This window comes from Lepisosteus oculatus, unplaced genomic scaffold (genome assembly GCF_040954835.1).
Source record: "Lepisosteus oculatus isolate fLepOcu1 unplaced genomic scaffold, fLepOcu1.hap2 HAP2_SCAFFOLD_75, whole genome shotgun sequence".
Taxonomy (NCBI): domain Eukaryota; kingdom Metazoa; phylum Chordata; class Actinopteri; order Semionotiformes; family Lepisosteidae; genus Lepisosteus; species Lepisosteus oculatus.
Window position 1 is genome coordinate 438,481 of NW_027168309.1, and position 27,774 is coordinate 466,254.

The 27,774-nt window shown below is 48.9% G+C and overlaps 20 non-coding genes across 20 annotated transcripts; 6 read left to right on the forward strand and 14 right to left on the reverse strand.

Annotated features, from left to right (window-relative positions):
- Positions 1 to 1,065: 1,065 nt before the first annotated feature.
- trnak-cuu (transfer RNA lysine (anticodon CUU)) lies at positions 1,066 to 1,138 on the reverse strand. The gene has a single exon. It is a non-coding gene; the product is annotated as a tRNA-Lys (tRNA).
- Positions 1,139 to 1,959: 821 nt separating this feature from the next.
- trnam-cau (transfer RNA methionine (anticodon CAU)) lies at positions 1,960 to 2,031 on the reverse strand. The gene has a single exon. It is a non-coding gene; the product is annotated as a tRNA-Met (tRNA).
- A 279-nt stretch (positions 2,032 to 2,310) lies between these two features.
- On the forward strand, positions 2,311 to 2,393 carry trnal-cag (transfer RNA leucine (anticodon CAG)). The gene has a single exon. It is a non-coding gene; the product is annotated as a tRNA-Leu (tRNA).
- A 2,783-nt stretch (positions 2,394 to 5,176) lies between these two features.
- On the reverse strand, positions 5,177 to 5,249 carry trnak-cuu (transfer RNA lysine (anticodon CUU)). The gene has a single exon. It is a non-coding gene; the product is annotated as a tRNA-Lys (tRNA).
- Positions 5,250 to 6,070: 821 nt separating this feature from the next.
- trnam-cau (transfer RNA methionine (anticodon CAU)) lies at positions 6,071 to 6,142 on the reverse strand. The gene has a single exon. It is a non-coding gene; the product is annotated as a tRNA-Met (tRNA).
- A 279-nt stretch (positions 6,143 to 6,421) lies between these two features.
- On the forward strand, positions 6,422 to 6,504 carry trnal-cag (transfer RNA leucine (anticodon CAG)). The gene has a single exon. It is a non-coding gene; the product is annotated as a tRNA-Leu (tRNA).
- A 2,783-nt stretch (positions 6,505 to 9,287) lies between these two features.
- On the reverse strand, positions 9,288 to 9,360 carry trnak-cuu (transfer RNA lysine (anticodon CUU)). Its single transcript has one exon. It is a non-coding gene; the product is annotated as a tRNA-Lys (tRNA).
- Positions 9,361 to 10,181: 821 nt separating this feature from the next.
- Positions 10,182 to 10,253, reverse strand: trnam-cau (transfer RNA methionine (anticodon CAU)). The gene has a single exon. It is a non-coding gene; the product is annotated as a tRNA-Met (tRNA).
- A 279-nt stretch (positions 10,254 to 10,532) lies between these two features.
- Positions 10,533 to 10,615, forward strand: trnal-cag (transfer RNA leucine (anticodon CAG)). Its single transcript has one exon. It is a non-coding gene; the product is annotated as a tRNA-Leu (tRNA).
- A 2,783-nt stretch (positions 10,616 to 13,398) lies between these two features.
- On the reverse strand, positions 13,399 to 13,471 carry trnak-cuu (transfer RNA lysine (anticodon CUU)). Its single transcript has one exon. It is a non-coding gene; the product is annotated as a tRNA-Lys (tRNA).
- Positions 13,472 to 14,292: 821 nt separating this feature from the next.
- On the reverse strand, positions 14,293 to 14,364 carry trnam-cau (transfer RNA methionine (anticodon CAU)). Its single transcript has one exon. It is a non-coding gene; the product is annotated as a tRNA-Met (tRNA).
- A 3,145-nt stretch (positions 14,365 to 17,509) lies between these two features.
- Positions 17,510 to 17,582, reverse strand: trnak-cuu (transfer RNA lysine (anticodon CUU)). Its single transcript has one exon. It is a non-coding gene; the product is annotated as a tRNA-Lys (tRNA).
- An 821-nt stretch (positions 17,583 to 18,403) lies between these two features.
- On the reverse strand, positions 18,404 to 18,475 carry trnam-cau (transfer RNA methionine (anticodon CAU)). The gene has a single exon. It is a non-coding gene; the product is annotated as a tRNA-Met (tRNA).
- Positions 18,476 to 18,754: 279 nt separating this feature from the next.
- Positions 18,755 to 18,837, forward strand: trnal-cag (transfer RNA leucine (anticodon CAG)). The gene has a single exon. It is a non-coding gene; the product is annotated as a tRNA-Leu (tRNA).
- A 2,782-nt stretch (positions 18,838 to 21,619) lies between these two features.
- On the reverse strand, positions 21,620 to 21,692 carry trnak-cuu (transfer RNA lysine (anticodon CUU)). The gene has a single exon. It is a non-coding gene; the product is annotated as a tRNA-Lys (tRNA).
- Positions 21,693 to 22,513: 821 nt separating this feature from the next.
- On the reverse strand, positions 22,514 to 22,585 carry trnam-cau (transfer RNA methionine (anticodon CAU)). Its single transcript has one exon. It is a non-coding gene; the product is annotated as a tRNA-Met (tRNA).
- Positions 22,586 to 22,864: 279 nt separating this feature from the next.
- trnal-cag (transfer RNA leucine (anticodon CAG)) lies at positions 22,865 to 22,947 on the forward strand. The gene has a single exon. It is a non-coding gene; the product is annotated as a tRNA-Leu (tRNA).
- Positions 22,948 to 25,730: 2,783 nt separating this feature from the next.
- Positions 25,731 to 25,803, reverse strand: trnak-cuu (transfer RNA lysine (anticodon CUU)). The gene has a single exon. It is a non-coding gene; the product is annotated as a tRNA-Lys (tRNA).
- An 821-nt stretch (positions 25,804 to 26,624) lies between these two features.
- trnam-cau (transfer RNA methionine (anticodon CAU)) lies at positions 26,625 to 26,696 on the reverse strand. The gene has a single exon. It is a non-coding gene; the product is annotated as a tRNA-Met (tRNA).
- Positions 26,697 to 26,975: 279 nt separating this feature from the next.
- On the forward strand, positions 26,976 to 27,058 carry trnal-cag (transfer RNA leucine (anticodon CAG)). The gene has a single exon. It is a non-coding gene; the product is annotated as a tRNA-Leu (tRNA).
- Positions 27,059 to 27,774: the final 716 nt, after the last annotated feature.

The following is a 27,774-nucleotide window of genomic DNA, read 5'->3' on the forward strand; positions in this document are numbered from 1 at the left end:
CATTCCGATTTCAACATCATGCCCCCTGAAGGTAGACTGGATTTCTTTGCGAAGCATTCACCTTTTGGACGTTTCAGGAAAGGTGCGTGTCGATGCCAGACTTGAAAAGCTTTCCATACAAAGAAACAACATAGTGCTTTTGATTGATGGGAAACGGCAAGAGCGGTTTGAGCAGCTCCGGCCTCTCAACCGCTTTACAATGTGATCGGCACCTCGGTAGCCAGTTTAGAAGGCTGAAAAGGATGCTGGAAGCACAGCGACGTTCTAAAACCAGCGCTTGAAAAGCATCTGCATACATAAAATGTCCATTTCCCCAAAGCTGAATCTGCATCTTCAGAAGATTGTCAGCTATACGTTTTCGTTCTTTGTTTCCTTTTTTTACGACAAGCTTTCGAGAAATGAACTGTCTATTGTGATGAAGGCTGCGTTAGAAATTGTGCATCTAGCTTAGTTCAATGAAATCGGGAGGTGCACCTGTCTCAAGCGGATGGCTCTTTGCAGGCACACTACGGAAACCTGCGGGCGCAAGTTGGGAGAAGTGACTCTTGCAGAGTGTTGAGCTTCGAGAAGAGGGCTCCGCTCAGGAAGATATTTCCACATGTTGAAGAGTCGCTTTTCGCCCTTTCTTTCCCACATTTTTCCAGTGCGGTTATTGATCGCGTTCAAAATGTTTTCCCAACGTACGTGTTACCTGCAAAATCACAGTGAAACTGTTATGCCGAAAAGATTCCTAATAGTTATTGTATTAGAATAGCTCTCCAATTTCTTAGCCTTCGTACACGCAATGTTTAAGGAAACGCTAGAGTAAATGAAACTGTAAATAGACAGGAGCTCTTCTTAGTTTTCATACAAGTTATGATGGCTGCAGCTCCTATCTGCGTCCGGGTGACCGGAGCCAAGGGATTATCTGCGGAACCTTTGATTTATCTCTCGGGCAAGGAGCTAGATACGCCCTTTTCATCTCGGTTTGATCACACCTGTGCATTAAAACGCAGTGCTCGGTACCATCGAGGTGTAAGAGGTTCAAGGATGAGCGGGAAACTTTGTTAATAAGGAGACGGGCACCGCCCAACGTGGGGCTCGAACCCACGACCCTGAGATTAAGAGTCTCATGCTCTACCGACTGAGCTAGCCGGGCGCCGGTGGAGCTGGTGGTTAACTTGTCCCTGTTGACGGCAATTTGACAAGGTATACTTCCTGGCTTTTCATCATGTGCTGACCGGATTCGAGAGTAGCACACCCTGTTCTTTGTTGATTACTGTACCTCCAGCAGCGCAAATGTCAGTAATCATTGAAATGTACGACCTACAATCTCCTCAGCATGCCCGCGTGGACTCCTCAGTGATCATCCTTCTACGTTCTGCTGTAGTTTTCATGCAAGTGAAAACCGTGCTCCAAATAACAGCGGCACAGTTGTATCCTGCGGTAAGCATTCTTCTAATTCCATCGTTTTGCTCCAGGTAAAAGGTAGCGCATCATAGTGTTGATATTCCAAGGTTTCAGAGTCCGTATTGGATGGCTTGGATGCAGACATCGCTCAGAGCTCCCAGTATGATTTTCCCGAGTTCAGTTTTGCAGTGTTTTAGTGCTTTACTACTTCCAGTGGGCCTTTGAATGCTCTGCTAAGTAGAGACGTGACATAATTACTAATGCGACCGAGTGTGCTGGCTGTTCCTGGTTCGTAATGATTAACGCGAGAAATCAATATAAACATAACTGCTTCGATTTCGAGGTTCAGTTGAAGCTTTCAAAGAAACTATCAAAGACCTCAGAACAACCGAAGACACATTTGGTCATCTCCGTATTGGTGAAGATTAAAGAGTCCCGCAAGTGTCAAGCTTGCACAAACACACACGAGAGAGAAACTCAGGACAGAATTTAAAGAAAGGGAGATGCAGACTATTTGAAGGCACTTTGCTAACCCAATGGCATGCTTATGAATCGTGCATAGGACACATGTAGCAGAGGATGGTTTCGATCCATCGACCTCTGGGTTATGGGCCCAGCACGCTTCCGCTGCGCCACTCTGCTGACGGCCTCTCTGCGTGTGGCGCACAACTGCTCTTTTTATTTCCTACATAAGTGATGAAAGAGTTGAAAGTTTCAACGACAAACGCAGACGTCACTTTGAGCGCTTGGTGTTGTAGCACAAATCATCACATGCTGCTCTACACTGGATTATAAAAGCCGACACATTTTCCAAACATTTTAATGCTGGAGTCACACTGTAGTATTAATAACAGTGCGATACTCGAGGAGCGTAGTGGGATCGCGGTGGCTCATCAGACTGCCCCGGGACAGGGGGCCCGCGTCAGGATGGCCGAGCGGTCTAAGGCGCTGCGTTCAGGTCGCAGTCTCCCCTGGAGGCGTGGGTTCGAATCCCACTCCTGACAAAAAGCTTGCTCAGTGCCGTCTCCAGTCGGGTGCAAATGGGTGAAGCAGCCTGCCGCGGGGAACGTGCGCCGATAGGCGTAGGTGTATCCCCTGCCTCTTCCGATTTAGCTCGTGCTCCATAGGATGGAAGCGGATGCTCTGGCTTTTTGACTCGAATATAACCTGATCACAACAGAAGGCCGTGCAGCCCAGTGCTGGTTTAAGAATGCCTCGTGTCTTCAGGCCCCTATTCCTTCAGGTTACCCCTTTGGAATAGTCGTCCGAAAAAGACGGGAAAGGAAAAGCATGTAAGCTCCCACACACTGCGTTAGCATTAGCGGTTGGAATCTGATGGGAGAAAAGCAACCTGGCTCGCCGTCAAGCAATCCATCCCTGGTCTCCCACGTGACAGGCGGGGATACGCACCACTATACTAACGTGGAGCGCTTGCTTGGCGCTTGAAGACACTTCCTCTTGCGGCTACTACTGTTTCCGGTTTCGTCTTTTCTTTTCATTCCTCCCAGAGGAGCGCATGAAAACGTTTCCATCTGCGCCATCCTCACCCCTCCAATGCTATGGTCCCTGCTCCTCCTGGTGCACTGCAAACACTCATTCAGCCGGTTCTTTCAGTTTGAATACTTAGGTCTTCAAAGGCTGGAAGTAGGGCGCAAGACATGCCAATGCCAAAAGCGTGGCAGTGTGCTTCCAGCTGTGAAATGTCACTGGTGGATGTTGAAGACATTACTTCCAAGGCAGCAGGTCCAAGCGATTTAGCGTTTGTACAAGAAGCAGGAAGAGAGAAACGGCACTCCGCCTTTTTCTGGGCAGGCCGAAGCGACAGGAGAAGGGCGCCGTAGTCGGCAGGATTCGAGCCGACGCGGGGAGACCCCAATGGCTTTCTAGCCCATCGCCTTAACCGCTCGGCCACGACTACAGGGAGCGCCGCCGCCGCCGGCTTGCAATCATTTAACACGGAGGGCGAGGCGGCGGCGGTAACCTTTTTCAATGTCGCTCTCCGCTTCCCCCCAAAAAAAGCCAAATGACATGCTAGCACTCGGACACCCTTCAGAAGACTGAAGGGTGGCTTAAAGCTGGAAGGATTAGGTCTCCCCGTTCCGACGCGACAATCGAACTTCCTTAGGCAGAGAGAAAGCAACATCGAGGAGCGTCAACAAGACTTTAGAAGCTGCGACACACGCCACTTTCAGTTGCAGACACAGCAGTTTTAAAGGCAGGAATCGCCTTTGCGAACGCCATGAGAAACAGAACGCAAGCTCAGGTCCTGCGGTTTAACAAACAGCCTCGGCTTTCAAGCGACATTTCTTTTCTGGAGCGAATTCACTTTCAACTTCAAGAAATTCACACAACTTGCGAAATACGAAATACAAATCTGGCTCATCGCTGCACAAGAAATACCGCCGGCTGGCAAGAAAATGACAACGGTGTTTTTCCTTAACGAAAAACTTCCCATGGAGAAAAACAACGGCTGTGCGTCTCTGTCGGCTTGATTCAGTTTAATGCAAGTATTCATTCTCCTCCTGGAAAATACAGCTTGCGAAAGATGAAATACAATTCTTGGCTTTTCTGGGTGAGTGCAGAAGAAATCCTGCCGGCTGGCAGAAGAATTCCAGCCTTTTTTACTCTTTAACCACAAACTTGCGAATGATACAAAGAGAGCGGGGTGCGTTTCTGTGCAGCTGTTAACTGAACAGCTGCTGCTTCAAGCCCACCCAGGGCTCATTCCGATTTCAACATCATGCCCCCTGAAGGTAGACTGGATTTCTTTGCGAAGCATTCACCTTTTGGACGTTTCAGGAAAGGTGCGTGTCGATGCCAGACTTGAAAAGCTTTCCATACAAAGAAACAACATAGTGCTTTTGATTGATGGGAAACGGCAAGAGCGGTTTGAGCAGCTCCGGCCTCTCAACCGCTTTACAATGTGATCGGCACCTCGGTAGCCAGTTTAGAAGGCTGAAAAGGATGCTGGAAGCACAGCGACGTTCTAAAACCAGCGCTTGAAAAGCATCTGCATACATAAAATGTCCATTTCCCCAAAGCTGAATCTGCATCTTCAGAAGATTGTCAGCTATACGTTTTCGTTCTTTGTTTCCTTTTTTTACGACAAGCTTTCGAGAAATGAACTGTCTATTGTGATGAAGGCTGCGTTAGAAATTGTGCATCTAGCTTAGTTCAATGAAATCGGGAGGTGCACCTGTCTCAAGCGGATGGCTCTTTGCAGGCACACTACGGAAACCTGCGGGCGCAAGTTGGGAGAAGTGACTCTTGCAGAGTGTTGAGCTTCGAGAAGAGGGCTCCGCTCAGGAAGATATTTCCACATGTTGAAGAGTCGCTTTTCGCCCTTTCTTTCCCACATTTTTCCAGTGCGGTTATTGATCGCGTTCAAAATGTTTTCCCAACGTACGTGTTACCTGCAAAATCACAGTGAAACTGTTATGCCGAAAAGATTCCTAATAGTTATTGTATTAGAATAGCTCTCCAATTTCTTAGCCTTCGTACACGCAATGTTTAAGGAAACGCTAGAGTAAATGAAACTGTAAATAGACAGGAGCTCTTCTTAGTTTTCATACAAGTTATGATGGCTGCAGCTCCTATCTGCGTCCGGGTGACCGGAGCCAAGGGATTATCTGCGGAACCTTTGATTTATCTCTCGGGCAAGGAGCTAGATACGCCCTTTTCATCTCGGTTTGATCACACCTGTGCATTAAAACGCAGTGCTCGGTACCATCGAGGTGTAAGAGGTTCAAGGATGAGCGGGAAACTTTGTTAATAAGGAGACGGGCACCGCCCAACGTGGGGCTCGAACCCACGACCCTGAGATTAAGAGTCTCATGCTCTACCGACTGAGCTAGCCGGGCGCCGGTGGAGCTGGTGGTTAACTTGTCCCTGTTGACGGCAATTTGACAAGGTATACTTCCTGGCTTTTCATCATGTGCTGACCGGATTCGAGAGTAGCACACCCTGTTCTTTGTTGATTACTGTACCTCCAGCAGCGCAAATGTCAGTAATCATTGAAATGTACGACCTACAATCTCCTCAGCATGCCCGCGTGGACTCCTCAGTGATCATCCTTCTACGTTCTGCTGTAGTTTTCATGCAAGTGAAAACCGTGCTCCAAATAACAGCGGCACAGTTGTATCCTGCGGTAAGCATTCTTCTAATTCCATCGTTTTGCTCCAGGTAAAAGGTAGCGCATCATAGTGTTGATATTCCAAGGTTTCAGAGTCCGTATTGGATGGCTTGGATGCAGACATCGCTCAGAGCTCCCAGTATGATTTTCCCGAGTTCAGTTTTGCAGTGTTTTAGTGCTTTACTACTTCCAGTGGGCCTTTGAATGCTCTGCTAAGTAGAGACGTGACATAATTACTAATGCGACCGAGTGTGCTGGCTGTTCCTGGTTCGTAATGATTAACGCGAGAAATCAATATAAACATAACTGCTTCGATTTCGAGGTTCAGTTGAAGCTTTCAAAGAAACTATCAAAGACCTCAGAACAACCGAAGACACATTTGGTCATCTCCGTATTGGTGAAGATTAAAGAGTCCCGCAAGTGTCAAGCTTGCACAAACACACACGAGAGAGAAACTCAGGACAGAATTTAAAGAAAGGGAGATGCAGACTATTTGAAGGCACTTTGCTAACCCAATGGCATGCTTATGAATCGTGCATAGGACACATGTAGCAGAGGATGGTTTCGATCCATCGACCTCTGGGTTATGGGCCCAGCACGCTTCCGCTGCGCCACTCTGCTGACGGCCTCTCTGCGTGTGGCGCACAACTGCTCTTTTTATTTCCTACATAAGTGATGAAAGAGTTGAAAGTTTCAACGACAAACGCAGACGTCACTTTGAGCGCTTGGTGTTGTAGCACAAATCATCACATGCTGCTCTACACTGGATTATAAAAGCCGACACATTTTCCAAACATTTTAATGCTGGAGTCACACTGTAGTATTAATAACAGTGCGATACTCGAGGAGCGTAGTGGGATCGCGGTGGCTCATCAGACTGCCCCGGGACAGGGGGCCCGCGTCAGGATGGCCGAGCGGTCTAAGGCGCTGCGTTCAGGTCGCAGTCTCCCCTGGAGGCGTGGGTTCGAATCCCACTCCTGACAAAAAGCTTGCTCAGTGCCGTCTCCAGTCGGGTGCAAATGGGTGAAGCAGCCTGCCGCGGGGAACGTGCGCCGATAGGCGTAGGTGTATCCCCTGCCTCTTCCGATTTAGCTCGTGCTCCATAGGATGGAAGCGGATGCTCTGGCTTTTTGACTCGAATATAACCTGATCACAACAGAAGGCCGTGCAGCCCAGTGCTGGTTTAAGAATGCCTCGTGTCTTCAGGCCCCTATTCCTTCAGGTTACCCCTTTGGAATAGTCGTCCGAAAAAGACGGGAAAGGAAAAGCATGTAAGCTCCCACACACTGCGTTAGCATTAGCGGTTGGAATCTGATGGGAGAAAAGCAACCTGGCTCGCCGTCAAGCAATCCATCCCTGGTCTCCCACGTGACAGGCGGGGATACGCACCACTATACTAACGAGGAGCGCTTGCTTGGCGCTTGAAGACACTTCCTCTTGCGGCTACTACTGTTTCCGGTTTCGTCTTTTCTTTTCATTCCTCCCAGAGGAGCGCATGAAAACGTTTCCATCTGCGCCATCCTCACCCCTCCAATGCTATGGTCCCTGCTCCTCCTGGTGCACTGCAAACACTCATTCAGCCGGTTCTTTCAGTTTGAATACTTAGGTCTTCAAAGGCTGGAAGTAGGGCGCAAGACATGCCAATGCCAAAAGCGTGGCAGTGTGCTTCCAGCTGTGAAATGTCACTGGTGGATGTTGAAGACATTACTTCCAAGGCAGCAGGTCCAAGCGATTTAGCGTTTGTACAAGAAGCAGGAAGAGAGAAACGGCACTCCGCCTTTTTCTGGGCAGGCCGAAGCGACAGGAGAAGGGCGCCGTAGTCGGCAGGATTCGAGCCGACGCGGGGAGACCCCAATGGCTTTCTAGCCCATCGCCTTAACCGCTCGGCCACGACTACAGGGAGCGCCGCCGCCGCCGGCTTGCAATCATTTAACACGGAGGGCGAGGCGGCGGCGGTAACCTTTTTCAATGTCGCTCTCCGCTTCCCCCCAAAAAAAGCCAAATGACATGCTAGCACTCGGACACCCTTCAGAAGACTGAAGGGTGGCTTAAAGCTGGAAGGATTAGGTCTCCCCGTTCCGACGCGACAATCGAACTTCCTTAGGCAGAGAGAAAGCAACATCGAGGAGCGTCAACAAGACTTTAGAAGCTGCGACACACGCCACTTTCAGTCGCAGACACAGCAGTTTTAAAGGCAGGAATCGCCTTTGCGAACGCCATGAGAAACAGAACGCAAGCTCAGGTCCTGCGGTTTAACAAACAGCCTCGGCTTTCAAGCGACATTTCTTTTCTGGAGCGAATTCACTTTCAACTTCAAGAAATTCACACAACTTGCGAAATACGAAATACAAATCTGGCTCATCGCTGCACAAGAAATACCGCCGGCTGGCAAGAAAATGACAACGGTGTTTTTCCTTAACGAAAAACTTCCCATGGAGAAAAACAACGGCTGTGCGTCTCTGTCGGCTTGATTCAGTTTAATGCAAGTATTCATTCTCCTCCTGGAAAATACAGCTTGCGAAAGATGAAATACAATTCTTGGCTTTTCTGGGTGAGTGCAGAAGAAATCCTGCCGGCTGGCAGAAGAATTCCAGCCTTTTTTACTCTTTAACCACAAACTTGCGAATGATACAAAGAGAGCGGGGTGCGTTTCTGTGCAGTTGTTAACTGAACAGCTGCTGCTTCAAGCCCACCCAGGGCTCATTCCGATTTCAACATCATGCCCCCTGAAGGTAGACTGGATTTCTTTGCGAAGCATTCACCTTTTGGACGTTTCAGGAAAGGTGCGTGTCGATGCCAGACTTGAAAAGCTTTCCATACAAAGAAACAACATAGTGCTTTTGATTGATGGGAAACGGCAAGAGCGGTTTGAGCAGCTCCGGCCTCTCAACCGCTTTACAATGTGATCGGCACCTCGGTAGCCAGTTTAGAAGGCTGAAAAGGATGCTGGAAGCACAGCGACGTTCTAAAACCAGCGCTTGAAAAGCATCTGCATACATAAAATGTCCATTTCCCCAAAGATGAATCTGCATCTTCAGAAGATTGTCAGCTATACGTTTTCGTTCTTTGTTTCCTTTTTTTACGACAAGCTTTCGAGAAATGAACTGTCTATTGTGATGAAGGCTGCATTAGAAATTGTGCATCTAGCTTAGTTCAATGAAATCGGGAGGTGCACCTGTCTCAAGCGGATGGCTCTTTGCAGGCACACTACGGAAACCTGCGGGCGCAAGTTGGGAGAAGTGACTCTTGCAGAGTGTTGAGCTTCGAGAAGAGGGCTCCGCTCAGGAAGATATTTCCACATGTTGAAGAGTCGCTTTTCGCCCTTTCTTTCCCACATTTTTCCAGTGCGGTTATTGATCGCGTTCAAAATGTTTTCACAACGTACGTGTTACCTGCAAAATCACAGTGAAACTGTTATGCCGAAAAGATTCCTAATAGTTATTGTATTAGAATAGCTCTCCAATTTCTTAGCCTTCGTACACGCAATGTTTAAGGAAACGCTAGAGTAAATGAAACTGTAAATAGACAGGAGCTCTTCTTAGTTTTCATACAAGTTATGATGGCTGCAGCTCCTATCTGCGTCCGGGTGACCGGAGCCAAGGGATTATCTGCGGAACCTTTGATTTATCTCTCGGGCAAGGAGCTAGATACGCCCTTTTCATCTCGGTTTGATCACACCTGTGCATTAAAACGCAGTGCTCGGTACCATCGAGGTGTAAGAGGTTCAAGGATGAGCGGGAAACTTTGTTAATAAGGAGACGGGCACCGCCCAACGTGGGGCTCGAACCCACGACCCTGAGATTAAGAGTCTCATGCTCTACCGACTGAGCTAGCCGGGCGCCGGTGGAGCTGGTGGTTAACTTGTCCCTGTTGACGGCAATTTGACAAGGTATACTTCCTGGCTCTTCATCATGTGCTGACCGGATTCGAGAGTAGCACACCCTGTTCTTTGTTGATTACTGTACCTCCAGCAGCGCAAATGTCAGTAATCATTGAAATGTACGACCTACAATCTCCTCAGCATGCCCGCGTGGACTCCTCAGTGATCATCCTTCTACGTTCTGCTGTAGTTTTCATGCAAGTGAAAACCGTGCTCCAAATAACAGCGGCACAGTTGTATCCTGCGGTAAGCATTCTTCTAATTCCATCGTTTTGCTCCAGGTAAAAGGTAGCGCATCATAGTGTTGATATTCCAAGGTTTCAGAGTCCGTATTGGATGGCTTGGATGCAGACATCGCTCAGAGCTCCCAGTATGATTTTCCCGAGTTCAGTTTTGCAGTGTTTTAGTGCTTTACTACTTCCAGTGGGCCTTTGAATGCTCTGCTAAGTAGAGACGTGACATAATTACTAATGCGACCGAGTGTGCTGGCTGTTCCTGGTTCGTAATGATTAACGCGAGAAATCAATATAAACATAACTGCTTCGATTTCGAGGTTCAGTTGAAGCTTTCAAAGAAACTATCAAAGACCTCAGAACAACCGAAGACACATTTGGTCATCTCCGTATTGGTGAAGATTAAAGAGTCCCGCAAGTGTCAAGCTTGCACAAACACACACGAGAGAGAAACTCAGGACAGAATTTAAAGAAAGGGAGATGCAGACTATTTGAAGGCACTTTGCTAACCCAATGGCATGCTTATGAATCGTGCATAGGACACACGTAGCAGAGGATGGTTTCGATCCATCGACCTCTGGGTTATGGGCCCAGCACGCTTCCGCTGCGCCACTCTGCTGACAGCCGCTCTGCGTGTGGCGCACAACTGCTCTTTTTATTTCCTACATAAGTGATGAAAGAGTTGAAAGTTTCAACGACAAACGCAGACGTCACTTTGAGCGCTTGGTGTTGTAGCACAAATCATCACATGCTGCTCTACACTGGATTATAAAAGCCGACACATTTTCCAAACATTTTAATGCTGGAGTCACACTGTAGTATTAATAACAGTGCGATACTCGAGGAGCGTAGTGGGATCGCGGTGGCTCATCAGACCGCCCCGGGACAGGGGGCCCGCGTCAGGATGGCCGAGCGGTCTAAGGCGCTGCGTTCAGGTCGCAGTCTCCCCTGGAGGCGTGGGTTCGAATCCCACTCCTGACAAAAAGCTTGCTCAGTGCCGTCTCCAGTCGGGTGCAAATGGGTGAAGCAGCCTGCCGCGGGGAACGTGCGCCGATAGGCGTAGGTGTATCCCCTGCCTCTTCCGATTTAGCTCGTGCTCCATAGGATGGAAGCGGATGCTCTGGCTTTTTGACTCGAATATAACCTGATCACAACAGAAGGCCGTGCAGCCCAGTGCTGGTTTAAGAATGCCTCGTGTCTTCAGGCCCCTATTCCTTCAGGTTACCCCTTTGGAATAGTCGTCCGAAAAAGACGGGAAAGGAAAAGCATGTAAGCTCCCACACACTGCGTTAGCATTAGCGGTTGGAATCTGATGGGAGAAAAGCAACCTGGCTCGCCGTCAAGCAATCCATCCCTGGTCTCCCACGTGACAGGCGGGGATACGCACCACTATACTAACGAGGAGCGCTTGCTTGGCGCTTGAAGACACTTCCTCTTGCGGCTACTACTGTTTCCGGTTTCGTCTTTTCTTTTCATTCCTCCCAGAGGAGCGCATGAAAACGTTTCCATCTGCGCCATCCTCACCCCTCCAATGCTATGGTCCCTGCTCCTCCTGGTGCACTGCAAACACTCATTCAGCCGGTTCTTTCAGTTTGAATACTTAGGTCTTCAAAGGCTGGAAGTAGGGCGCAAGACATGCCAATGCCAAAAGCGTGGCAGTGTGCTTCCAGCTGTGAAATGTCACTGGTGGATGTTGAAGACATTACTTCCAAGGCAGCAGGTCCAAGCGATTTAGCGTTTGTACAAGAAGCAGGAAGAGAGAAACGGCACTCCGCCTTTTTCTGGGCAGGCCGAAGCGACAGGAGAAGGGCGCCGTAGTCGGCAGGATTCGAGCCGACGCGGGGAGACCCCAATGGCTTTCTAGCCCATCGCCTTAACCGCTCGGCCACGACTACAGGGAGCGCCGCCGCCGCCGGCTTGCAATCATTTAACACGGAGGGCGAGGCGGCGGCGGTAACCTTTTTCAATGTCGCTCTCCGCTTCCCCCCAAAAAAAGCCAAATGACATGCTAGCACTCGGACACCCTTCAGAAGACTGAAGGGTGGCTTAAAGCTGGAAGGATTAGGTCTCCCCGTTCCGACGCGACAATCGAACTTCCTTAGGCAGAGAGAAAGCAACATCGAGGAGCGTCAACAAGACTTTAGAAGCTGCGACACACGCCACTTTCAGTCGCAGACACAGCAGTTTTAAAGGCAGGAATCGCCTTTGCGAACGCCATGAGAAACAGAACGCAAGCTCAGGTCCTGCGGTTTAACAAACAGCCTCGGCTTTCAAGCGACATTTCTTTTCTGGAGCGAATTCACTTTCAACTTCAAGAAATTCACACAACTTGCGAAATACGAAATACAAATCTGGCTCATCGCTGCACAAGAAATACCGCCGGCTGGCAAGAAAATGACAACGGTGTTTTTCCTTAACGAAAAACTTCCCATGGAGAAAAACAACGGCTGTGCGTCTCTGTCGGCTTGATTCAGTTTAATGCAAGTATTCATTCTCCTCCTGGAAAATACAGCTTGCGAAAGATGAAATACAATTCTTGGCTTTTCTGGGTGAGTGCAGAAGAAATCCTGCCGGCTGGCAGAAGAATTCCAGCCTTTTTTACTCTTTAACCACAAACTTGCGAATGATACAAAGAGAGCGGGGTGCGTTTCTGTGCAGTTGTTAACTGAACAGCTGCTGCTTCAAGCCCACCCAGGGCTCATTCCGATTTCAACATCATGCCCCCTGAAGGTAGACTGGATTTCTTTGCGAAGCATTCACCTTTTGGACGTTTCAGGAAAGGTGCGTGTCGATGCCAGACTTGAAAAGCTTTCCATACAAAGAAACAACATAGTGCTTTTGATTGATGGGAAACGGCAAGAGCGGTTTGAGCAGCTCCGGCCTCTCAACCGCTTTACAATGTGATCGGCACCTCGGTAGCCAGTTTAGAAGGCTGAAAAGGATGCTGGAAGCACAGCGACGTTCTAAAACCAGCGCTTGAAAAGCATCTGCATACATAAAATGTCCATTTCCCCAAAGATGAATCTGCATCTTCAGAAGATTGTCAGCTATACGTTTTCGTTCTTTGTTTCCTTTTTTTACGACAAGCTTTCGAGAAATGAACTGTCTATTGTGATGAAGGCTGCATTAGAAATTGTGCATCTAGCTTAGTTCAATGAAATCGGGAGGTGCACCTGTCTCAAGCGGATGGCTCTTTGCAGGCACACTACGGAAACCTGCGGGCGCAAGTTGGGAGAAGTGACTCTTGCAGAGTGTTGAGCTTCGAGAAGAGGGCTCCGCTCAGGAAGATATTTCCACATGTTGAAGAGTCGCTTTTCGCCCTTTCTTTCCCACATTTTTCCAGTGCGGTTATTGATCGCGTTCAAAATGTTTTCACAACGTACGTGTTACCTGCAAAATCACAGTGAAACTGTTATGCCGAAAAGATTCCTAATAGTTATTGTATTAGAATAGCTCTCCAATTTCTTAGCCTTCGTACACGCAATGTTTAAGGAAACGCTAGAGTAAATGAAACTGTAAATAGACAGGAGCTCTTCTTAGTTTTCATACAAGTTATGATGGCTGCAGCTCCTATCTGCGTCCGGGTGACCGGAGCCAAGGGATTATCTGCGGAACCTTTGATTTATCTCTCGGGCAAGGAGCTAGATACGCCCTTTTCATCTCGGTTTGATCACACCTGTGCATTAAAACGCAGTGCTCGGTACCATCGAGGTGTAAGAGGTTCAAGGATGAGCGGGAAACTTTGTTAATAAGGAGACGGGCACCGCCCAACGTGGGGCTCGAACCCACGACCCTGAGATTAAGAGTCTCATGCTCTACCGACTGAGCTAGCCGGGCGCCGGTGGAGCTGGTGGTTAACTTGTCCCTGTTGACGGCAATTTGACAAGGTATACTTCCTGGCTCTTCATCATGTGCTGACCGGATTCGAGAGTAGCACACCCTGTTCTTTGTTGATTACTGTACCTCCAGCAGCGCAAATGTCAGTAATCATTGAAATGTACGACCTACAATCTCCTCAGCATGCCCGCGTGGACTCCTCAGTGATCATCCTTCTACGTTCTGCTGTAGTTTTCATGCAAGTGAAAACCGTGCTCCAAATAACAGCGGCACAGTTGTATCCTGCGGTAAGCATTCTTCTAATTCCATCGTTTTGCTCCAGGTAAAAGGTAGCGCATCATAGTGTTGATATTCCAAGGTTTCAGAGTCCGTATTGGATGGCTTGGATGCAGACATCGCTCAGAGCTCCCAGTATGATTTTCCCGAGTTCAGTTTTGCAGTGTTTTAGTGCTTTACTACTTCCAGTGGGCCTTTGAATGCTCTGCTAAGTAGAGACGTGACATAATTACTAATGCGACCGAGTGTGCTGGCTGTTCCTGGTTCGTAATGATTAACGCGAGAAATCAATATAAACATAACTGCTTCGATTTCGAGGTTCAGTTGAAGCTTTCAAAGAAACTATCAAAGACCTCAGAACAACCGAAGACACATTTGGTCATCTCCGTATTGGTGAAGATTAAAGAGTCCCGCAAGTGTCAAGCTTGCACAAACACACACGAGAGAGAAACTCAGGACAGAATTTAAAGAAAGGGAGATGCAGACTATTTGAAGGCACTTTGCTAACCCAATGGCATGCTTATGAATCGTGCATAGGACACACGTAGCAGAGGATGGTTTCGATCCATCGACCTCTGGGTTATGGGCCCAGCACGCTTCCGCTGCGCCACTCTGCTGACAGCCGCTCTGCGTGTGGCGCACAACTGCTCTTTTTATTTCCTACATAAGTGATGAAAGAGTTGAAAGTTTCAACGACAAACGCAGACGTCACTTTGAGCGCTTGGTGTTGTAGCACAAATCATCACATGCTGCTCTACACTGGATTATAAAAGCCGACACATTTTCCAAACATTTTAATGCTGGAGTCACACTGTAGTATTAATAACAGTGCGATACTCGAGGAGCGTAGTGGGATCGCGGTGGCTCATCAGACCGCCCCGGGACAGGGGGCCCGCGTCAGGATGGCCGAGCGGTCTAAGGCGCTGCGTTCAGGTCGCAGTCTCCCCTGAAGGCGTGGGTTCGAATCCCACTCCTGACAAAAAGCTTGCTCAGTGCCGTCTCCAGTCGGGTGCAAATGGGTGAAGCAGCCTGCCGCGGGGAACGTGCGCCGATAGGCGTAGGTGTATCCCCTGCCTCTTCCGATTTAGCTCGTGCTCCATAGGATGGAAGCGGATGCTCTGGCTTTTTGACTCGAATATAACCTGATCACAACAGAAGGCCGTGCAGCCCAGTGCTGGTTTAAGAATGCCTCGTGTCTTCAGGCCCCTATTCCTTCAGGTTACCCCTTTGGAATAGTCGTCCGAAAAAGACGGGAAAGGAAAAGCATGTAAGCTCCCACACACTGCGTTAGCATTAGCGGTTGGAATCTGATGGGAGAAAAGCAACCTGGCTCGCCGTCAAGCAATCCATCCCTGGTCTCCCACGTGACAGGCGGGGATACGCACCACTATACTAACGAGGAGCGCTTGCTTGGCGCTTGAAGACACTTCCTCTTGCGGCTACTACTGTTTCCGGTTTCGTCTTTTCTTTTCATTCCTCCCAGAGGAGCGCATGAAAACGTTTCCATCTGCGCCATCCTCACCCCTCCAATGCTATGGTCCCTGCTCCTCCTGGTGCACTGCAAACACTCATTCAGCCGGTTCTTTCAGTTTGAATACTTAGGTCTTCAAAGGCTGGAAGTAGGGCGCAAGACATGCCAATGCCAAAAGCGTGGCAGTGTGCTTCCAGCTGTGAAATGTCACTGGTGGATGTTGAAGACATTACTTCCAAGGCAGCAGGTCCAAGCGATTTAGCGTTTGTACAAGAAGCAGGAAGAGAGAAACGGCACTCCGCCTTTTTCTGGGCAGGCCGAAGCGACAGGAGAAGGGCGCCGTAGTCGGCAGGATTCGAGCCGACGCGGGGAGACCCCAATGGCTTTCTAGCCCATCGCCTTAACCGCTCGGCCACGACTACAGGGAGCGCCGCCGCCGCCGGCTTGCAATCATTTAACACGGAGGGCGAGGCGGCGGCGGTAACCTTTTTCAATGTCGCTCTCCGCTTCCCCCCAAAAAAAGCCAAATGACATGCTAGCACTCGGACACCCTTCAGAAGACTGAAGGGTGGCTTAAAGCTGGAAGGATTAGGTCTCCCCGTTCCGACGCGACAATCGAACTTCCTTAGGCAGAGAGAAAGCAACATCGAGGAGCGTCAACAAGACTTTAGAAGCTGCGACACACGCCACTTTCAGTCGCAGACACAGCAGTTTTAAAGGCAGGAATCGCCTTTGCGAACGCCATGAGAAACAGAACGCAAGCTCAGGTCCTGCGGTTTAACAAACAGCCTCGGCTTTCAAGCGACATTTCTTTTCTGGAGCGAATTCACTTTCAACTTCAAGAAATTCACACAACTTGCGAAATACGAAATACAAATCTGGCTCATCGCTGCACAAGAAATACCGCCGGCTGGCAAGAAAATGACAACGGTGTTTTTCCTTAACGAAAAACTTCCCATGGAGAAAAACAACGGCTGTGCGTCTCTGTCGGCTTGATTCAGTTTAATGCAAGTATTCATTCTCCTCCTGGAAAATACAGCTTGCGAAAGATGAAATACAATTCTTGGCTTTTCTGGGTGAGTGCAGAAGAAATCCTGCCGGCTGGCAGAAGAATTCCAGCCTTTTTTACTCTTTAACCACAAACTTGCGAATGATACAAAGAGAGCGGGGTGCGTTTCTGTGCAGCTGTTAACTGAACAGCTGCTGCTTCAAGCCCACCCAGGGCTCATTCCGATTTCAACATCATGCCCCCTGAAGGTAGACTGGATTTCTTTGCGAAGCATTCACCTTTTGGACGTTTCAGGAAAGGTGCGTGTCGATGCCAGACTTGAAAAGCTTTCCATACAAAGAAACAACATAGTGCTTTTGATTGATGGGAAACGGCAAGAGCGGTTTGAGCAGCTCCGGCCTCTCAACCGCTTTACAATGTGATCGGCACCTCGGTAGCCAGTTTAGAAGGCTGAAAAGGATGCTGGAAGCACAGCGACGTTCTAAAACCAGCGCTTGAAAAGCATCTGCATACATAAAATGTCCATTTCCCCAAAGATGAATCTGCATCTTCAGAAGATTGTCAGCTATACGTTTTCGTTCTTTGTTTCCTTTTTTTACGACAAGCTTTCGAGAAATGAACTGTCTATTGTGATGAAGGCTGCGTTAGAAATTGTGCATCTAGCTTAGTTCAATGAAATCGGGAGGTGCACCTGTCTCAAGCGGATGGCTCTTTGCAGGCACACTACGGAAACCTGCGGGCGCAAGTTGGGAGAAGTGACTCTTGCAGAGTGTTGAGCTTCGAGAAGAGGGCTCCGCTCAGGAAGATATTTCCACATGTTGAAGAGTCGCTTTTCGCCCTTTCTTTCCCACATTTTTCCAGTGCGGTTATTGATCGCGTTCAAAATGTTTTCCCAACGTACGTGTTACCTGCAAAATCACAGTGAAACTGTTATGCCGAAAAGATTCCTAATAGTTATTGTATTAGAATAGCTCTCCAATTTCTTAGCCTTCGTACACGCAATGTTTAAGGAAACGCTAGAGTAAATGAAACTGTAAATAGACAGGAGCTCTTCTTAGTTTTCATACAAGTTATGATGGCTGCAGCTCCTATCTGCGTCCGGGTGACCGGAGCCAAGGGATTATCTGCGGAACCTTTGATTTATCTCTCGGGCAAGGAGCTAGATACGCCCTTTTCATCTCGGTTTGATCACACCTGTGCATTAAAACGCAGTGCTCGGTACCATCGAGGTGTAAGAGGTTCAAGGATGAGCGGGAAACTTTGTTAATAAGGAGACGGGCACCGCCCAACGTGGGGCTCGAACCCACGACCCTGAGATTAAGAGTCTCATGCTCTACCGACTGAGCTAGCCGGGCGCCGGTGGAGCTGGTGGTTAACTTGTCCCTGTTGACGGCAATTTGACAAGGTATACTTCCTGGCTCTTCATCATGTGCTGACCGGATTCGAGAGTAGCACACCCTGTTCTTTGTTGATTACTGTACCTCCAGCAGCGCAAATGTCAGTAATCATTGAAATGTACGACCTACAATCTCCTCAGCATGCCCGCGTGGACTCCTCAGTGATCATCCTTCTACGTTCTGCTGTAGTTTTCATGCAAGTGAAAACCGTGCTCCAAATAACAGCGGCACAGTTGTATCCTGCGGTAAGCATTCTTCTAATTCCATCGTTTTGCTCCAGGTAAAAGGTAGCGCATCATACGGTTGATATTCCAAGGTTTCAGAGTCCGTATTGGATGGCTTGGATGCAGACATCGCTCAGAGCTCCCAGTATGATTTTCCCGAGTTCAGTTTTGCAGTGTTTTAGTGCTTTACTACTTCCAGTGGGCCTTTGAATGCTCTGCTAAGTAGAGACGTGACATAATTACTAATGCGACCGAGTGTGCTGGCTGTTCCTGGTTCGTAATGATTAACGCGAGAAATCAATATAAACATAACTGCTTCGATTTCGAGGTTCAGTTGAAGCTTTCAAAGAAACTATCAAAGACCTCAGAACAACCGAAGACACATTTGGTCATCTCCGTATTGGTGAAGATTAAAGAGTCCCGCAAGTGTCAAGCTTGCACAAACACACACGAGAGAGAAACTCAGGACAGAATTTAAAGAAAGGGAGATGCAGACTATTTGAAGGCACTTTGCTAACCCAATGGCACGCTTATGAATCGTGCATAGGACACACGTAGCAGAGGATGGTTTCGATCCATCGACCTCTGGGTTATGGGCCCAGCACGCTTCCGCTGCGCCACTCTGCTGACAGCCGCTCTGCGTGTGGCGCACAACTGCTCTTTTTATTTCCTACATAAGTGATGAAAGAGTTGAAAGTTTCAACGACAAACGCAGACGTCACTTTGAGCGCTTGGTGTTGTAGCACAAATCATCACATGCTGCTCTACACTGGATTATAAAAGCCGACACATTTTCCAAACATTTTAATGCTGGAGTCACACTGTAGTATTAATAACAGTGCGATACTCGAGGAGCGTAGTGGGATCGCGGTGGCTCATCAGACCGCCCCGGGACAGGGGGCCCGCGTCAGGATGGCCGAGCGGTCTAAGGCGCTGCGTTCAGGTCGCAGTCTCCCCTGGAGGCGTGGGTTCGAATCCCACTCCTGACAAAAAGCTTGCTCAGTGCCGTCTCCAGTCGGGTGCAAATGGGTGAAGCAGCCTGCCGCGGGGAACGTGCGCCGATAGGCGTAGGTGTATCCCCTGCCTCTTCCGATTTAGCTCGTGCTCCATAGGATGGAAGCGGATGCTCTGGCTTTTTGACTCGAATATAACCTGATCACAACAGAAGGCCGTGCAGCCCAGTGCTGGTTTAAGAATGCCTCGTGTCTTCAGGCCCCTATTCTTTCAGGTTACCCCTTTGGAATAGTCGTCCGAAAAAGACGGGAAAGGAAAAGCATGTAAGCTCCCACACACTGCGTTAGCATTAGCGGTTGGAATCTGATGGGAGAAAAGCAACCTGGCTCGCCGTCAAGCAATCCATCCCTGGTCTCCCACGTGACAGGCGGGGATACGCACCACTATACTAACGAGGAGCGCTTGCTTGGCGCTTGAAGACACTTCCTCTTGCGGCTACTACTGTTTCCGGTTTCGTCTTTTCTTTTCATTCCTCCCAGAGGAGCGCATGAAAACGTTTCCATCTGCGCCATCCTCACCCCTCCAATGCTATGGTCCCTGCTCCTCCTGGTGCACTGCAAACACTCATTCAGCCGGTTCTTTCAGTTTGAATACTTAGGTCTTCAAAGGCTGGAAGTAGGGCGCAAGACATGCCAATGCCAAAAGCGTGGCAGTGTGCTTCCAGCTGTGAAATGTCACTGGTGGATGTTGAAGACATTACTTCCAAGGCAGCAGGTCCAAGCGATTTAGCGTTTGTACAAGAAGCAGGAAGAGAGAAACGGCACTCCGCCTTTTTCTGGGCAGGCCGAAGCGACAGGAGAAGGGCGCCGTAGTCGGCAGGATTCGAGCCGACGCGGGGAGACCCCAATGGCTTTCTAGCCCATCGCCTTAACCGCTCGGCCACGACTACAGGGAGCGCCGCCGCCGCCGGCTTGCAATCATTTAACACGGAGGGCGAGGCGGCGGCGGTAACCTTTTTCAATGTCGCTCTCCGCTTCCCCCCAAAAAAAGCCAAATGACATGCTAGCACTCGGACACCCTTCAGAAGACTGAAGGGTGGCTTAAAGCTGGAAGGATTAGGTCTCCCCGTTCCGACGCGACAATCGAACTTCCTTAGGCAGAGAGAAAGCAACATCGAGGAGCGTCAACAAGACTTTAGAAGCTGCGACACACGCCACTTTCAGTCGCAGACACAGCAGTTTTAAAGGCAGGAATCGCCTTTGCGAACGCCATGAGAAACAGAACGCAAGCTCAGGTCCTGCGGTTTAACAAACAGCCTCGGCTTTCAAGCGACATTTCTTTTCTGGAGCGAATTCACTTTCAACTTCAAGAAATTCACACAACTTGCGAAATACGAAATACAAATCTGGCTCATCGCTGCACAAGAAATACCGCCGGCTGGCAAGAAAATGACAACGGTGTTTTTCCTTAACGAAAAACTTCCCATGGAGAAAAACAACGGCTGTGCGTCTCTGTCGGCTTGATTCAGTTTAATGCAAGTATTCATTCTCCTCCTGGAAATACAGCTTGCGAAAGATGAAATACAATTCTTGGCTTTTCTGGGTGAGTGCAGAAGAAATCCTGCCGGCTGGCAGAAGAATTCCAGCCTTTTTTACTCTTTAACCACAAACTTGCGAATGATACAAAGAGAGCGGGGTGCGTTTCTGTGCAGCTGTTAACTGAACAGCTGCTGCTTCAAGCCCACCCAGGGCTCATTCCGATTTCAACATCATGCCCCCTGAAGGTAGACTGGATTTCTTTGCGAAGCATTCACCTTTTGGACGTTTCAGGAAAGGTGCGTGTCGATGCCAGACTTGAAAAGCTTTCCATACAAAGAAACAACATAGTGCTTTTGATTGATGGGAAACGGCAAGAGCGGTTTGAGCAGCTCCGGCCTCTCAACCGCTTTACAATGTGATCGGCACCTCGGTAGCCAGTTTAGAAGGCTGAAAAGGATGCTGGAAGCACAGCGACGTTCTAAAACCAGCGCTTGAAAAGCATCTGCATACATAAAATGTCCATTTCCCCAAAGCTGAATCTGCATCTTCAGAAGATTGTCAGCTATACGTTTTCGTTCTTTGTTTCCTTTTTTTACGACAAGCTTTCGAGAAATGAACTGTCTATTGTGATGAAGGCTGCATTAGAAATTGTGCATCTAGCTTAGTTCAATGAAATCGGGAGGTGCACCTGTCTCAAGCGGATGGCTCTTTGCAGGCACACTACGGAAACCTGCGGGCGCAAGTTGGGAGAAGTGACTCTTGCAGAGTGTTGAGCTTCGAGAAGAGGGCTCCGCTCAGGAAGATATTTCCACATGTTGAAGAGTCGCTTTTCGCCCTTTCTTTCCCACATTTTTCCAGTGCGGTTATTGATCGCGTTCAAAATGTTTTCCCAACGTACGTGTTACCTGCAAAATCACAGTGAAACTGTTATGCCGAAAAGATTCCTAATAGTTATTGTATTAGAATAGCTCTCCAATTTCTTAGCCTTCGTACACGCAATGTTTAAGGAAACGCTAGAGTAAATGAAACTGTAAATAGACAGGAGCTCTTCTTAGTTTTCATACAAGTTATGATGGCTGCAGCTCCTATCTGCGTCCGGGTGACCGGAGCCAAGGGATTATCTGCGGAACCTTTGATTTATCTCTCGGGCAAGGAGCTAGATACGCCCTTTTCATCTCGGTTTGATCACACCTGTGCATTAAAACGCAGTGCTCGGTACCATCGAGGTGTAAGAGGTTCAAGGATGAGCGGGAAACTTTGTTAATAAGGAGACGGGCACCGCCCAACGTGGGGCTCGAACCCACGACCCTGAGATTAAGAGTCTCATGCTCTACCGACTGAGCTAGCCGGGCGCCGGTGGAGCTGGTGGTTAACTTGTCCCTGTTGACGGCAATTTGACAAGGTATACTTCCTGGCTCTTCATCATGTGCTGACCGGATTCGAGAGTAGCACACCCTGTTCTTTGTTGATTACTGTACCTCCAGCAGCGCAAATGTCAGTAATCATTGAAATGTACGACCTACAATCTCCTCAGCATGCCCGCGTGGACTCCTCAGTGATCATCCTTCTACGTTCTGCTGTAGTTTTCATGCAAGTGAAAACCGTGCTCCAAATAACAGCGGCACAGTTGTATCCTGCGGTAAGCATTCTTCTAATTCCATCGTTTTGCTCCAGGTAAAAGGTAGCGCATCATACGGTTGATATTCCAAGGTTTCAGAGTCCGTATTGGATGGCTTGGATGCAGACATCGCTCAGAGCTCCCAGTATGATTTTCCCGAGTTCAGTTTTGCAGTGTTTTAGTGCTTTACTACTTCCAGTGGGCCTTTGAATGCTCTGCTAAGTAGAGACGTGACATAATTACTAATGCGACCGAGTGTGCTGGCTGTTCCTGGTTCGTAATGATTAACGCGAGAAATCAATATAAACATAACTGCTTCGATTTCGAGGTTCAGTTGAAGCTTTCAAAGAAACTATCAAAGACCTCAGAACAACCGAAGACACATTTGGTCATCTCCGTATTGGTGAAGATTAAAGAGTCCCGCAAGTGTCAAGCTTGCACAAACACACACGAGAGAGAAACTCAGGACAGAATTTAAAGAAAGGGAGATGCAGACTATTTGAAGGCACTTTGCTAACCCAATGGCACGCTTATGAATCGTGCATAGGACACACGTAGCAGAGGATGGTTTCGATCCATCGACCTCTGGGTTATGGGCCCAGCACGCTTCCGCTGCGCCACTCTGCTGACAGCCGCTCTGCGTGTGGCGCACAACTGCTCTTTTTATTTCCTACATAAGTGATGAAAGAGTTGAAAGTTTCAACGACAAACGCAGACGTCACTTTGAGCGCTTGGTGTTGTAGCACAAATCATCACATGCTGCTCTACACTGGATTATAAAAGCCGACACATTTTCCAAACATTTTAATGCTGGAGTCACACTGTAGTATTAATAACAGTGCGATACTCGAGGAGCGTAGTGGGATCGCGGTGGCTCATCAGACCGCCCCGGGACAGGGGGCCCGCGTCAGGATGGCCGAGCGGTCTAAGGCGCTGCGTTCAGGTCGCAGTCTCCCCTGGAGGCGTGGGTTCGAATCCCACTCCTGACAAAAAGCTTGCTCAGTGCCGTCTCCAGTCGGGTGCAAATGGGTGAAGCAGCCTGCCGCGGGGAACGTGCGCCGATAGGCGTAGGTGTATCCCCTGCCTCTTCCGATTTAGCTCGTGCTCCATAGGATGGAAGCGGATGCTCTGGCTTTTTGACTCGAATATAACCTGATCACAACAGAAGGCCGTGCAGCCCAGTGCTGGTTTAAGAATGCCTCGTGTCTTCAGGCCCCTATTCCTTCAGGTTACCCCTTTGGAATAGTCGTCCGAAAAAGACGGGAAAGGAAAAGCATGTAAGCTCCCACACACTGCGTTAGCATTAGCGGTTGGAATCTGATGGGAGAAAAGCAACCTGGCTCGCCGTCAAGCAATCCATCCCTGGTCTCCCACGTGACAGGCGGGGATACGCACCACTATACTAACGAGGAGCGCTTGCTTGGCGCTTGAAGACACTTCCTCTTGCGGCTACTACTGTTTCCGGTTTCGTCTTTTCTTTTCATTCCTCCCAGAGGAGCGCATGAAAACGTTTCCATCTGCGCCATCCTCACCCCTCCAATGCTATGGTCCCTGCTCCTCCTGGTGCACTGCAAACACTCATTCAGCCGGTTCTTTCAGTTTGAATACTTAGGTCTTCAAAGGCTGGAAGTAGGGCGCAAGACATGCCAATGCCAAAAGCGTGGCAGTGTGCTTCCAGCTGTGAAATGTCACTGGTGGATGTTGAAGACATTACTTCCAAGGCAGCAGGTCCAAGCGATTTAGCGTTTGTACAAGAAGCAGGAAGAGAGAAACGGCACTCCGCCTTTTTCTGGGCAGGCCGAAGCGACAGGAGAAGGGCGCCGTAGTCGGCAGGATTCGAGCCGACGCGGGGAGACCCCAATGGCTTTCTAGCCCATCGCCTTAACCGCTCGGCCACGACTACAGGGAGCGCCGCCGCCGCCGGCTTGCAATCATTTAACACGGAGGGCGAGGCGGCGGCGGTAACCTTTTTCAATGTCGCTCTCCGCTTCCCCCCAAAAAAAGCCAAATGACATGCTAGCACTCGGACACCCTTCAGAAGACTGAAGGGTGGCTTAAAGCTGGAAGGATTAGGTCTCCCCGTTCCGACGCGACAATCGAACTTCCTTAGGCAGAGAGAAAGCAACATCGAGGAGCGTCAACAAGACTTTAGAAGCTGCGACACACGCCACTTTCAGTCGCAGACACAGCAGTTTTAAAGGCAGGAATCGCCTTTGCGAACGCCATGAGAAACAGAACGCAAGCTCAGGTCCTGCGGTTTAACAAACAGCCTCGGCTTTCAAGCGACATTTCTTTTCTGGAGCGAATTCACTTTCAACTTCAAGAAATTCACACAACTTGCGAAATACGAAATACAAATCTGGCTCATCGCTGCACAAGAAATACCGCCGGCTGGCAAGAAAATGACAACGGTGTTTTTCCTTAACGAAAAACTTCCCATGGAGAAAAACAACGGCTGTGCGTCTCTGTCGGCTTGATTCAGTTTAATGCAAGTATTCATTCTCCTCCTGGAAAATACAGCTTGCGAAAGATGAAATACAATTCTTGGCTTTTCTGGGTGAGTGCAGAAGAAATCCTGCCGGCTGGCAGAAGAATTCCAGCCTTTTTTACTCTTTAACCACAAACTTGCGAATGATACAAAGAGAGCGGGGTGCGTTTCTGTGCAGCTGTTAACTGAACAGCTGCTGCTTCAAGCCCACCCAGGGCTCATTCCGATTTCAACATCATGCCCCCTGAAGGTAGACTGGATTTCTTTGCGAAGCATTCACCTTTTGGACGTTTCAGGAAAGGTGCGTGTCGATGCCAGACTTGAAAAGCTTTCCATACAAAGAAACAACATAGTGCTTTTGATTGATGGGAAACGGCAAGAGCGGTTTGAGCAGCTCCGGCCTCTCAACCGCTTTACAATGTGATCGGCACCTCGGTAGCCAGTTTAGAAGGCTGAAAAGGATGCTGGAAGCACAGCGACGTTCTAAAACCAGCGCTTGAAAAGCATCTGCATACATAAAATGTCCATTTCCCCAAAGATGAATCTGCATCTTCAGAAGATTGTCAGCTATACGTTTTCGTTCTTTGTTTCCTTTTTTTACGACAAGCTTTCGAGAAATGAACTGTCTATTGTGATGAAGGCTGCGTTAGAAATTGTGCATCTAGCTTAGTTCAATGAAATCGGGAGGTGCACCTGTCTCAAGCGGATGGCTCTTTGCAGGCACACTACGGAAACCTGCGGGCGCAAGTTGGGAGAAGTGACTCTTGCAGAGTGTTGAGCTTCGAGAAGAGGGCTCCGCTCAGGAAGATATTTCCACATGTTGAAGAGTCGCTTTTCGCCCTTTCTTTCCCACATTTTTCCAGTGCGGTTATTGATCGCGTTCAAAATGTTTTCCCAACGTACGTGTTACCTGCAAAATCACAGTGAAACTGTTATGCCGAAAAGATTCCTAATAGTTATTGTATTAGAATAGCTCTCCAATTTCTTAGCCTTCGTACACGCAATGTTTAAGGAAACGCTAGAGTAAATGAAACTGTAAATAGACAGGAGCTCTTCTTAGTTTTCATACAAGTTATGATGGCTGCAGCTCCTATCTGCGTCCGGGTGACCGGAGCCAAGGGATTATCTGCGGAACCTTTGATTTATCTCTCGGGCAAGGAGCTAGATACGCCCTTTTCATCTCGGTTTGATCACACCTGTGCATTAAAACGCAGTGCTCGGTACCATCGAGGTGTAAGAGGTTCAAGGATGAGCGGGAAACTTTGTTAATAAGGAGACGGGCACCGCCCAACGTGGGGCTCGAACCCACGACCCTGAGATTAAGAGTCTCATGCTCTACCGACTGAGCTAGCCGGGCGCCGGTGGAGCTGGTGGTTAACTTGTCCCTGTTGACGGCAATTTGACAAGGTATACTTCCTGGCTCTTCATCATGTGCTGACCGGATTCGAGAGTAGCACACCCTGTTCTTTGTTGATTACTGTACCTCCAGCAGCGCAAATGTCAGTAATCATTGAAATGTACGACCTACAATCTCCTCAGCATGCCCGCGTGGACTCCTCAGTGATCATCCTTCTACGTTCTGCTGTAGTTTTCATGCAAGTGAAAACCGTGCTCCAAATAACAGCGGCACAGTTGTATCCTGCGGTAAGCATTCTTCTAATTCCATCGTTTTGCTCCAGGTAAAAGGTAGCGCATCATACGGTTGATATTCCAAGGTTTCAGAGTCCGTATTGGATGGCTTGGATGCAGACATCGCTCAGAGCTCCCAGTATGATTTTCCCGAGTTCAGTTTTGCAGTGTTTTAGTGCTTTACTACTTCCAGTGGGCCTTTGAATGCTCTGCTAAGTAGAGACGTGACATAATTACTAATGCGACCGAGTGTGCTGGCTGTTCCTGGTTCGTAATGATTAACGCGAGAAATCAATATAAACATAACTGCTTCGATTTCGAGGTTCAGTTGAAGCTTTCAAAGAAACTATCAAAGACCTCAGAACAACCGAAGACACATTTGGTCATCTCCGTATTGGTGAAGATTAAAGAGTCCCGCAAGTGTCAAGCTTGCACAAACACACACGAGAGAGAAACTCAGGACAGAATTTAAAGAAAGGGAGATGCAGACTATTTGAAGGCACTTTGCTAACCCAATGGCACGCTTATGAATCGTGCATAGGACACACGTAGCAGAGGATGGTTTCGATCCATCGACCTCTGGGTTATGGGCCCAGCACGCTTCCGCTGCGCCACTCTGCTGACAGCCGCTCTGCGTGTGGCGCACAACTGCTCTTTTTATTTCCTACATAAGTGATGAAAGAGTTGAAAGTTTCAACGACAAACGCAGACGTCACTTTGAGCGCTTGGTGTTGTAGCACAAATCATCACATGCTGCTCTACACTGGATTATAAAAGCCGACACATTTTCCAAACATTTTAATGCTGGAGTCACACTGTAGTATTAATAACAGTGCGATACTCGAGGAGCGTAGTGGGATCGCGGTGGCTCATCAGACCGCCCCGGGACAGGGGGCCCGCGTCAGGATGGCCGAGCGGTCTAAGGCGCTGCGTTCAGGTCGCAGTCTCCCCTGGAGGCGTGGGTTCGAATCCCACTCCTGACAAAAAGCTTGCTCAGTGCCGTCTCCAGTCGGGTGCAAATGGGTGAAGCAGCCTGCCGCGGGGAACGTGCGCCGATAGGCGTAGGTGTATCCCCTGCCTCTTCCGATTTAGCTCGTGCTCCATAGGATGGAAGCGGATGCTCTGGCTTTTTGACTCGAATATAACCTGATCACAACAGAAGGCCGTGCAGCCCAGTGCTGGTTTAAGAATGCCTCGTGTCTTCAGGCCCCTATTCCTTCAGGTTACCCCTTTGGAATAGTCGTCCGAAAAAGACGGGAAAGGAAAAGCATGTAAGCTCCCACACACTGCGTTAGCATTAGCGGTTGGAATCTGATGGGAGAAAAGCAACCTGGCTCGCCGTCAAGCAATCCATCCCTGGTCTCCCACGTGACAGGCGGGGATACGCACCACTATACTAACGAGGAGCGCTTGCTTGGCGCTTGAAGACACTTCCTCTTGCGGCTACTACTGTTTCCGGTTTCGTCTTTTCTTTTCATTCCTCCCAGAGGAGCGCATGAAAACGTTTCCATCTGCGCCATCCTCACCCCTCCAATGCTATGGTCCCTGCTCCTCCTGGTGCACTGCAAACACTCATTCAGCCGGTTCTTTCAGTTTGAATACTTAGGTCTTCAAAGGCTGGAAGTAGGGCGCAAGACATGCCAATGCCAAAAGCGTGGCAGTGTGCTTCCAGCTGTGAAATGTCACTGGTGGATGTTGA